Source organism: Peromyscus maniculatus, chromosome 2 (genome assembly GCF_049852395.1).
Source record: "Peromyscus maniculatus bairdii isolate BWxNUB_F1_BW_parent chromosome 2, HU_Pman_BW_mat_3.1, whole genome shotgun sequence".
NCBI classification, from domain to species: Eukaryota; Metazoa; Chordata; class Mammalia; order Rodentia; family Cricetidae; genus Peromyscus; species Peromyscus maniculatus.
The window spans coordinates 5,149,628-5,160,105 of record NC_134853.1 but is presented as its reverse complement, the minus strand read 5'-3'; the positions used below and the strand labels follow the sequence as shown (position 1 = coordinate 5,160,105).

At 37.8% G+C, this 10,478-nt stretch overlaps 1 long non-coding RNA gene across 1 annotated transcript; it reads right to left on the bottom strand.

The window, feature by feature from the left end:
- Nucleotides 1-7,093: 7,093 nt before the first annotated feature.
- LOC143271629 (uncharacterized) lies at nt 7,094-9,550 on the bottom strand. Its single transcript, XR_013048832.1, has 3 exons — nt 9,475-9,550; nt 7,512-7,667; nt 7,094-7,140 (listed from the first exon to the last, which is right to left on the bottom strand). It is a non-coding gene; the product is annotated as an uncharacterized LOC143271629 (long non-coding RNA).
- Between the last annotated feature and the right edge of the window lie 928 nt (nt 9,551-10,478).

Sequence of the window (10,478 nt, the reverse complement as noted above, 5' to 3'; positions counted from 1 at the left end):
CAATTCCTAAGCCTCACTCAGGAAACTGTCTTAGGTATAGCCTTCTAATGAGGTGTATTGACAGCCTTTCCAATTTTAGTCATTCTGGGGATTCCAGCTTTCATTCTCTCATGACAAATAAATATAAAGACATTTTCGTATTGTTTCATGTACTTATAAAGATTCAGATTCGATTCCCTGGGCCATTTGGAGGTTTGATGTTGTGACTGGGATGTGGAATTTCTTTAGGTACCTTGCATATTTTCCAGCTAAGTATCCTCAAACCTGAGAATCCCTGCTCCATTCATGGTCCCTTCATTAAACAGCTATTGATTTTGAAAAAACCTATTTACCAAATTTTTGTTATGATTATTGTCTTAAAACTGTGTTTTTCCATCAACCACAAAGAAATTGCGTCCCTTTTCATGACTAACAGTTGTTACTTGTCTCAAATCATTTCATAATTTTTAATGATTTCTGCATGATAGAAACTATAGGAGTTTTCTAAAATTTCACATATTTTCCTGTGTTTTATTTTATTTTTGATTTCCAGTTTAACTCAAAGAGCATATTCTGCGTGCTTCTGGTAATTTAAATTTCACTGGACTTGACAGTAAGACCAATGTGTGACTTGTCCTGGTGAACATACCATGATCACTTAAAAGGGGCATGTATCCTACAGGTTTTGAATGCAGTTTTCAAATAGAATTTAGGTCAAGGTAACAGGTTTTGTTCTCACAATATTCTATGTTTGATTGTTTTTCTTATCTAGTTCTATCAATTGCTGAAAAATGGTATTAAATGTTTCAACTATGGTTATAAAAAATATTTCTGATTCTAATGTTATTGTCTCACAAATTTTGAAGCTACTATGATGGAAAAGGCATTTATGAATACATTGTTCCTAATGAGCTGACCCTTTCAGTGTGGAATGTTTATCTCCCCCCTCCCCCACCTCTCTGGTTCCTTCCTGATGATCTGAATTTTGATGTGGTATCCTTTCCCCACAACCTGGAGACTTCCCATTAGCATTTCTTAGAGGCCTGCCTTCTGGTAACACATTTGCTTTTCCTTATCTACAATTGCCTGTATGCTGCTTTTTTCATTTTTGCTGGATATAGATTTTTGAGTTCTTGAATTGGCAGATTTTTTTTTCTGCTATTTCAGAACTCTAAATGTATTATTGTGCTATAAATTGATTATTCATCAATTTATAATGTGTTCTTTTTTGCTTATACTTTTATTATTTTTTCTTTTGTTACCACTATTTTTAATGTGGAGTCAAAATGTAAGTTTACTTCTAACAGTGTGTGTGTGTGTGTGTGTGTGTGTGTGTGTGTGTGTGTGTGTGTCTGTTTTACTTTTGCATTACTAAACAGCTTGCAGAAACACCAGAAAGTAGGAAAGGCTTATACTGGTTATAGTTTCAGAGGGTATCAGGCCTTATTGCTTAGCTCTGGCCCTGTAGCCCTGTACTGTGACTGTACCTCATGCCATAGGATAATGTGGTAGAGAACAGCTGTAGGAGACAAGAAGAGCCCAAGAGGTGCCAGGGGTGAACTCTAACCTCCAAATGCCCGATTCTAGTGACCCATTTCAGCCAACTAGACCCCATCTCCAAAAGGTTCCAGGTTTCCCAGAATAGTCCTACCAGCTAGCTGGACAAGAAGCATTCAACACACAAGCCCGAGTCAGACATTCCAGCTGCAAAGCACAAGGTTAAAATATCTAACAAATCTGTGACTCCAGAAACTTCCTTCTTCCACACAATCCACAGAGACTTTCACTGATCTCATTCATGATCAGCATAATATTTGTGAGCCATACATCACTGAATGTATCATCACCTCACACATTTCAATTGCTGAGTAACATCCTGCTTTATAGATATGTTCATCCATTTGATGAATATTTGTATCGTCTCCTGTGGTTCATGGTAGACAGAATTTTTATGAAGATTCATGAACACACTTTTTAGTTCCCTTACATAAATATCCTGTAATGTAATGGCTGGGTCATAGAGCCAGTATATGTGTAATTTTCAAAGAAATTACCAAATTGCTTTCTGAGCAAATTTGACTATTTAATATTACCTCTAGAAGCATTTAAAAATTCCAGTAAGTCTGAATTCTTATGAACATTTAGTGATGGACATAAAAGTATGTGAAACAATAGTTCTATGTAGTTTTATCACCAGTGTACTTTCACTTATAAAAAAGTTAAATCTATGATTTAGTAATGTGTATTATAGACAATTTCAGAAATATAGAGCTATGCAAAACACACAATACCAGTTTTATGGTCCTAATGCTATTCTTTTTCATTATGTAAACATGCATGATTTGAAAAATGAATTATACTACCCACACTTTTATAATCCTTTTCTCTTATAGTGAATCATGAACCCTTGAAATAATGAAATGTCCTTCCTTAATGCCTCATCTTTAGAAACTATAGCATATTCAATCATATAACAGTGACATACTTTATACTGTTGTATCCTTTGTTATATATTTGGGTTATTTCTAGCATTTCATTTCTTTGCACTTGTGCTAAAATGTACAAACTGTAAAATTTACCAAATTCAGTGTGAAATACAGCATTAAATGCATATGCTGTGTAAGCATTCTCCAGAACACTTTCATCTTGCAAAATTAAATTTCTATGTCAATTAAATACCTCCCACTGTCCTCCTACCCTGCCTGGACTCTACAAGCTGCCGTGCTAGTTGCTGATGGATTTTTCTAGATGATTCCCAGGAGGTCATCTAGGCAATTTGTTCAACTGATAATCACAGGATATTTATCATGGGCTTTTCTAAAGTGTTATAATTTTAGGTTTTGCATTCATGTGTATGATCCTCTTGAGCAAAATCTTCTAAGTGATGGATGGATATATTGAGAAGCTCAATAAAACATGTTCCTAATTGACACATAATATTTATGTATCTTTATGGGCTTCATTATAATTTTATACATATATTGAATGCAGTAATTATCAAATTAGGATAATCAACGCTACCATTTCATACGTTTCTCATTTCTATGTGCTCAGAACTTTGTATCCTTCTTTTCTAACCACTTGGAAATTTATCCACTGCTGTAGACTGCAGCATCTTGCTGTGCCCTGGAACACTGGAAGAAATCTTTATTCTTTTTATTCCTGTTGGTTCATTTTCAATTACCATGTTAAAAATTATCTTTTCTCAATTGAATGCCTTTTATATCTTTGTAGAAAATAAGTCATCCATATGCTGGATATATTTCTGTGCTTTCTTGTCTGTTCCTCTGATTTCATTGTCTCTATGCCAGGACCACAATCTATATTGTTGTTTTTACACAATTGTTAAACTCACATAGCGTTAGCTCTCGTTCAATTTTTTTTTTTTTTGTAATTTGGATTGCTGTTTTGGGTGCTTGCATTTTTAAGCATGTAATGTGTAGGGAATTTACATAAGGTTCTATTGCCTCATAAATGAATGTAGGAACATTTTACAACTTAACAACATTGAGGCTACTGCCTATGTATCTTTTCATGGAAAACACAAGTATTCAAAACTATATTTTTTTTCTTAATGGTTAAACCACTCTGTGTGATACTAACTTTGCATTACTCTTAGGTTAAAATTTTTAAATCTGGGGAGGGGTCTTTTCTTCCAAATTGCATGTTTCCTCAGAATTTGCTTATATTTATTTATTTTATACTGCCTTTGGAAAACTGTCTTCTCTGATTGATTTAAATTATAGGTAGTACTGAAGGGCTAGCTTCTTTGGTAGGAAATCACATGAGCCCCATACTGAAAGCGATACATCAAGGAACTTATTTCTGAAGTTTTCCACTATTCTCAGGCACCTCTATTTCCATTAAAATTTTCTTGTATTTTTTTTGCGGGGGGCGGCTTGGAATTATCTTTTCTACAAGAGGTTGTTACTAAATGTCTCTGAGGTCCTTAATCAGCCTTTCCTTTATAAATGAATGCCTTAAAAGGAATATTGCGTGATCTACACTGATTGTTATAGCTCATTCAACAGTGAAAATCTCTTTGGTGCAGCCATGCTGAGATATTTCTGGCCATTTTGATAGGATGCTCTCTGATGTGTACAAATCTGGTTCTTTCTTATGGGCCTGATGAGTATGTGGTGGGATATATTCTTATACATCATTTATACTTGAAATGAACCATCTAACATGGTTGCAAATATATAAATATAGATCTTCAAGAAAGTTGTTATTTCATCATATGTCTTACATAGAAGTTATTCGTATTCTCCTGTCTTTTGTTCATCAGTAAACATTTGCCTATTGAAGAAATTAGATAATTTTGTTTAAATAGGAAACCAGAAAATAATCAAGCAGAAATCCCTGAAACCCTTTGAATTTTTTCTAAGTGTTACTTGATAATAATATTCTAATCACTTCTATTTTTGTTGGAATGTACTTTTATCTTCAGCAAGCAGCTTTCTCACATGTCTCACATGTATTCTACATGATACTTACATCAAGCTACATCTGTTTTGTCAAAAAGATCTTAGTCATCACACTTTCTTGGCTTTCTGACGAATATCCCTTCTTCTCCCAATCCTCCTTTTCTTTCTCTGTTTAGCTACAGACTTCTACTGTTCCTCAGAATCTAGCAGAGTGACCTCTTTTGTGACTGCCTCTGACTTTCTAGAGGGACTTTATTGATCTCATCCTTCTGGATTAACCTAATAACATAATGAATTTTCCTCTAAAATACTTATTGCTTTCCCTTCTAATAACAGGATTTCAGTATTCTCTTACTAGTTCTTGAATCTGATAAATGGGGGGCTCCTATATTTTATGAAATCATCTTACTGCATATAGCATCCCTACTTACCACCCAAAGAGATCTGTAACAATAATATCCAACACTATATTTACATAAGAGTCAAAATGCTCAACTAAAACCTTACATTCTTATTATGGAATAGTATTTGTGTGGGGGGGTGTGTGCCCTCAACCTTCTTGAGAAAGTGCTGACCAGAGCATTTTATCTTCAAACATTCAAAATTGTGCATGAAGTATAGAATCTCATTAAACCTCATATTATCTCATTAAATCTCATATAGAATCTCTGTACACCCAAACACATTCTTTATAGGTAGCACAGAGCCAGAATCACCTGTCATTTTTACTAAAATAGTTTGTTGTGACATTTTGTATGAGATAGTTGATTCTACAATGTATTTGCGAATATGTGCTGGCATTTTGAACAATTGAACAGGACATTCATAGGTGCAGGTATCACCTGAGTAAATGTATCAATAGTTTGCTAACTATTATAGATTTTGCTTAAATATGAAGACAGAATTACTATTTATTTAGATGTTCATGTTTTAATTATAAGTGACATACTTTCAGCCTGTTGCACAGAATGAGCCCAAATCTTTTTCTAGATCTTTGTGTTACTAAACTATTTGAAAGAGAGTCAAGCAGCTGCTGTGTGAATCTGCTGAAGCATTAGAAATGAAAAAATTCTCCAAGTAAATTTAGTCAGTATTGACTTCAGGGATTGCATACAGGGCCAGCAAATCTGCCAGGAAGATTTGACATCACAAAGATTCATTATTACAAATATCATGACTGCAGTTTGCAATAACTTCATGGAGGCAGTAAGTGTATGAAAGCGAAATTATAAAGGACTCTTTTTATTTTAATGAATCTAGCATAAGTTTCATAATGCATCTAGTGTAAGTTTCATAATGCACAGATGCAATACATCTCTGAAAATGAGCCTGCTGCCTGTTTTCTGCAGATTCTTATGAATTTCTTCACCCTGAAAGTAAAGTAAATGAAAGTTTGACTGTGAATGTGTTTGCTTAAGCCACAGGGATTGTACAGAATCAAAGAAATCAATGTAATTGTACTGGTTACTTTTATTGTTGATGTAACACAGTAGCTAACAGAAGCAACTTCAGGGAGGAAAGACCCACTTTGGCTGCCAGTTTCAGGGGGCTTCAGAGGGCAGGCACAGCATGGCGGCAGGAGCAACTCCAGTCTCCCAGCAGGAATAGCAGACTGTTCACATGGCTAGCATCAAGAGACAAAGCACAGGCAGAAACAAGAAGCAGGCACAGTTTTCAGTAGCCCACTCCCAGTGGTCTAATTCCTCCACCTAGTTTCTACCACCTCACCAAGTCGTGTCCCCAGCTCAGCAGCAAATGTTCAAACACATGAACCAGAGATTGAACTTTCATATCAAACACTAACGATTTAATCAAAACTACACAAACATAATTTAAAATGATTGAAAACAGAACCCAACTTTATAATTAACCTTAGCATTCATGGATTCAGAGTACCCAGACCATTATAGAGGTGATGTGAAAGAAGAGAACATATCATGTGTTCTAATCCAGAAAGCAGAGAAAGGGTGTGGGAAAGATGTGTAAGAAGAGGCCAAGACAAGAAAGATACAATCTTTCCATGTCATGGCTCAGTCACTTACTTCCTCCAATTAAAATTACCCTCATCCTTTCCCCAATTCACAACAGTAACATCTTATTATTAATCTATGAAGGAACTAGTATATTCATTAGGTTAGGGTCCTCATGGTGTAATCATGTCTGGAAAAGGTCACCACAGATGCACCTAGAGGTGGCTTCACCAATCTCCTGGAACTCTGTCTACCCAGTAAAGTTGATCATGAAAATTACACCATCACAGGACTCTGTTTAATTGCCAGGGAAGGACTACAGAAAATGCTGCCTGGGAGCTGGGGGTTCCATGATTGCATCTTATACCTGTCAGAATGACTAAGGTAAAAAACATAAGCAACAACTCATGCTGGAGAGGATATGGACAAGGGGAACACTCCTCCAATGCTGGTGGGAGTGCCAACTTGTACAGCCACTTTGTAAGTCAATGTGGCAGTTTCTCAGAAAACTGGGAATCAATCTATCACAAGATCTAGCTATACCATTCTTGGACATATACCTAAAGGATGCTCAATCATGCCATAAGGACACTTGCTCAACAATGTTCATAGCAGGTTTATTTGTAGTACCCAGAACCTGGAAACAACCTAGATGCCCCTACACTGAGGAATGAATCAAGAAAATGAGGTACATTTACACAATGGAATATTACTCACCTGTTAAAAACAAGGACACCAGGAAATTTGAAGGCAAATGGATGGAACTAGGAAAAGAAAAAAAAAAATCCTGAGTGAGGTAACCCACACTGAGAAAGAAAAACATGGCATGTACTCACTCATATGTGGATGTTAGCTATAAAATAAAGGATAACTATGCTACAACCCACAGACCCAGAGAGACTAGGTTAACAAGGAGGGTTCATGGGGGAATGCCCAATCTCCCTTAGAAGGGGAAATAGAAGAGATTTCATGAGTGTACTGAGGGTGATTGGTGATGGGAACATGAGTTGAATAGGTTAGGGTAAGGAAGGAGGGGAGAGTATTAAAAGAGACTACTTGAAAGTTGTAACATTTGGGGGTCAGGTATAAACCTGGCACAAAGTAATCTCCCAGGAATTTACAAGGATGACCTCACCTAAGACTCCTAGCAATAGCAGATATGTAGCCTGAACTGGCCACGTCCTGTACCAGATTGGTTCCTAATCCAATTGTCATCAGAGAGGCATCATCGAGCAACTGATGGAAACAGATGCAGACCCACAGCCAAACATTAGGCAGAGTTCATAGAATCCTGTAGAGGGAGAGGAAGGATTGTAGGAGTCAGAGAGGTCAAAGATACCAAAAGAAAACTCACAGAATCCACTAACCAGAGCTTATAGGGGCTCACAGAGACTGAACCTACAACCAGGGAGCCTGCATGGGACTGACCTAGGCACTCGGCATATATGAAACAGTTGTGTAGCTTGGTCTTCTTGTGGGACTCCTAACAGTGGGAACAGGGGCTGTCTCCAACTCTTTTACTGGCTTTTGGGACCCTACTCCTCATACTGGTTACCTTGCCCAGCCTCAATACATGGGAGGTGCTTAGTCTTATTGTAATTTGATATCCCATGTTTTGTTGATTTTCACTGGAGACCTGCCCTTTCCTAGACAGAAATGGAGGGGTGTGGAATGGGGTTGAGAATTAGAGTGGGGGTGGTGGGAGGAAGGAACTGGGAGGAGAGGAGGAAGAGGAAACTGTGGCCACATGTAAAATACATACATACATACATACATACATACATACATACATACATACATACATACATTTATTTTTTTTTTAAACTGAACCAAACCAAAAGCAACAGTGTAACCCTTTATTCACTTATCTCAGTAGTGTTTAGAGTCTGGGCCCAGTGTTCCCATGTTCTTGTCTTCTTACTCAAAAAGTCCCTAATACCAAGATACTTTGGGAATAAGTTTGAATAGAGCCTATTCACCTTTGATGACTGTGAGAGCAGGAGAAACTTACTTCACTTTTTCAGAGAGGGCTATGAGTGCAGATCGAGGCACATGGAGCTCCCTTGCTGCCAGCAGGTTGCCAGCCTCTCTGTGTGGAGTGTGGTGTCAGTGAAGAGCGTGTGCAGGTAGAAGAGTGAGGCTGCCAGGTGTATGCTTGGAACAGGCGAGGGTATGGGTAACCCAAACTGAGTCGGGAGCTGAAAGAAGGTCAGTCGGCCTAGAGTCCTAGAGCAGCTTCATGCTGAGCAGGAGCACAGAGCTGGAAGTCTCTCCCATTCTGTCTCTAAATCTGTTATACCTCTTGGAGAGCATCTATGAAACTTCTAAGCCTGCTCATTCTGGATAAAACAAAAGTCCCTTTTGTTGATCCACCCTCGCAATGACTACCTGTATGTGGGCTTATTGGATTCCGGGAGAAATTGACTCTACAAACTTATTGAAGGAAAGAGGAAGGCAGAGGAGGGGTTGGGAGGGGAGGAGAGAGAAAATAGAGAAGAGAAGAGAAGAGAAGAGAAGAGAAGAGAAGAGAAGAGGAGAGGAGAGGAGAGGAGAGGAGAGGAGAGGAGAGGAGAGGAGAGGAGAGGAGAGGAGAGGAGAGGAGAGGAGAGGAGAGGAGAGGAGAGGAGAGGAGAAGAGAAGAGAAGAGAAGAGAAGAGAAGAGAAGAGAAGAGAAGAGAAGAGAAGAGAAGAGAAGAGAAGAGAAGAGAAGAGAAGAGAAGAGAAGGAGAAAGCAAGGGAGAGGGTAAGTGTCTCCAAAGGATTGTTGACAGTAACTAGTCTTTGAGAATGAAAAGTTACTACCTAGAGTTTCAGTTGAATTTGTCTCCTGGAGGATGTTATTCTTATTTTGCTGTACATTTTCAAATTTATCACCATAAGTGATTCACTTAATAGTCATAAGAGGTGGACAGTAAACAGCTATCCAGAGGGCCAAAGATATTCCAAGATAAGCTCTGGCTCTACCCTGTAACATTTTAGCTCCCTATATCCACAGAAGTTCTAATCAGGAAGTAAAGCATGTAAAGTCCTTAACATAGTTATGGTCTCCTCTCTGGGTTCTTTGGTTTACAGTTCCCCTTGTTGGACAAGCATCACACCTTTTGAAAGCTGAAGCCAAAGATGGTCTTTTTTCCAGTATTTCTAGGAGGCACAATGCTAGGACCTGGAGTAGATGCTGAGTAGACAGGAAGGCAGGAGAGAAATAGTTGGTAAATCTACTAAGGAAGAAATCCCTGGATCGTATGAAAACCTCTTAGCCATCAACTTCCAGGTCTGATTTTTTCCTTTTCATCTTCTGTATCTTACACAATATTTACATGCAGCATATAATAGAAATACCATCTTTGAAGTTAAAATAACCAAGCAAGCATCCTAACTAACAAACTATCCTCTGCATGTGTCAGCTTATTTCTTATCCAGTCTGGATATATGACTTTTTCTTGTGTCTACAGAATGTCTTTACATTTGAAAGCTCAGCTCAAGTAAGGTTGAAGGTTTGGGTAGACAAACAAACATAATAAAAATGATTAATTGAGGACATAAAATGTCATTTTTGTCTGTAGCTGTACTAAAACTAAGACTGGAAATTTCATTCCTTTTTTTTGTTGTTGTTTTGTTTTTGTTTTTGTTTTTTTGAGACAGGGTTTCTCTGTGTAGTTTTGCACCTTTCCTGGAACTCGCTTTGTAGACCAGGCTGGCCTCAAACTCACAGAGATCCACCTGCCTCTGCCTCCTGAGTGCTGGGATTAAAGGCGTGCACCACCACCACCTGGCTGGAAATTTCTTTTTAATTTAGGAATATGCCAAAGAAAATTTCAATTATCTTAGGCAGATTTGAAGCAACCAGTTATAAAGGATTAAAGAAATACAACAAATCAAAGTGAGAAATATTGTTTGGGGGTGCAATGACTTCAGTTATGTGGAGTGCCCAATTATTATAGTTGAAGATGAGTATGACCCATAATTTGTGAAGTTAACAAGGATGCATTCTCAGAAGTTGATACATATTTCTGAGGTGAGAAATAAGAATCTAAGAGTGCCTCTCCTGAAGTGTTCCAGCAGAGGAAGGGTTTAGAAAATCCGTATGGAGTCCCTTCCCCCA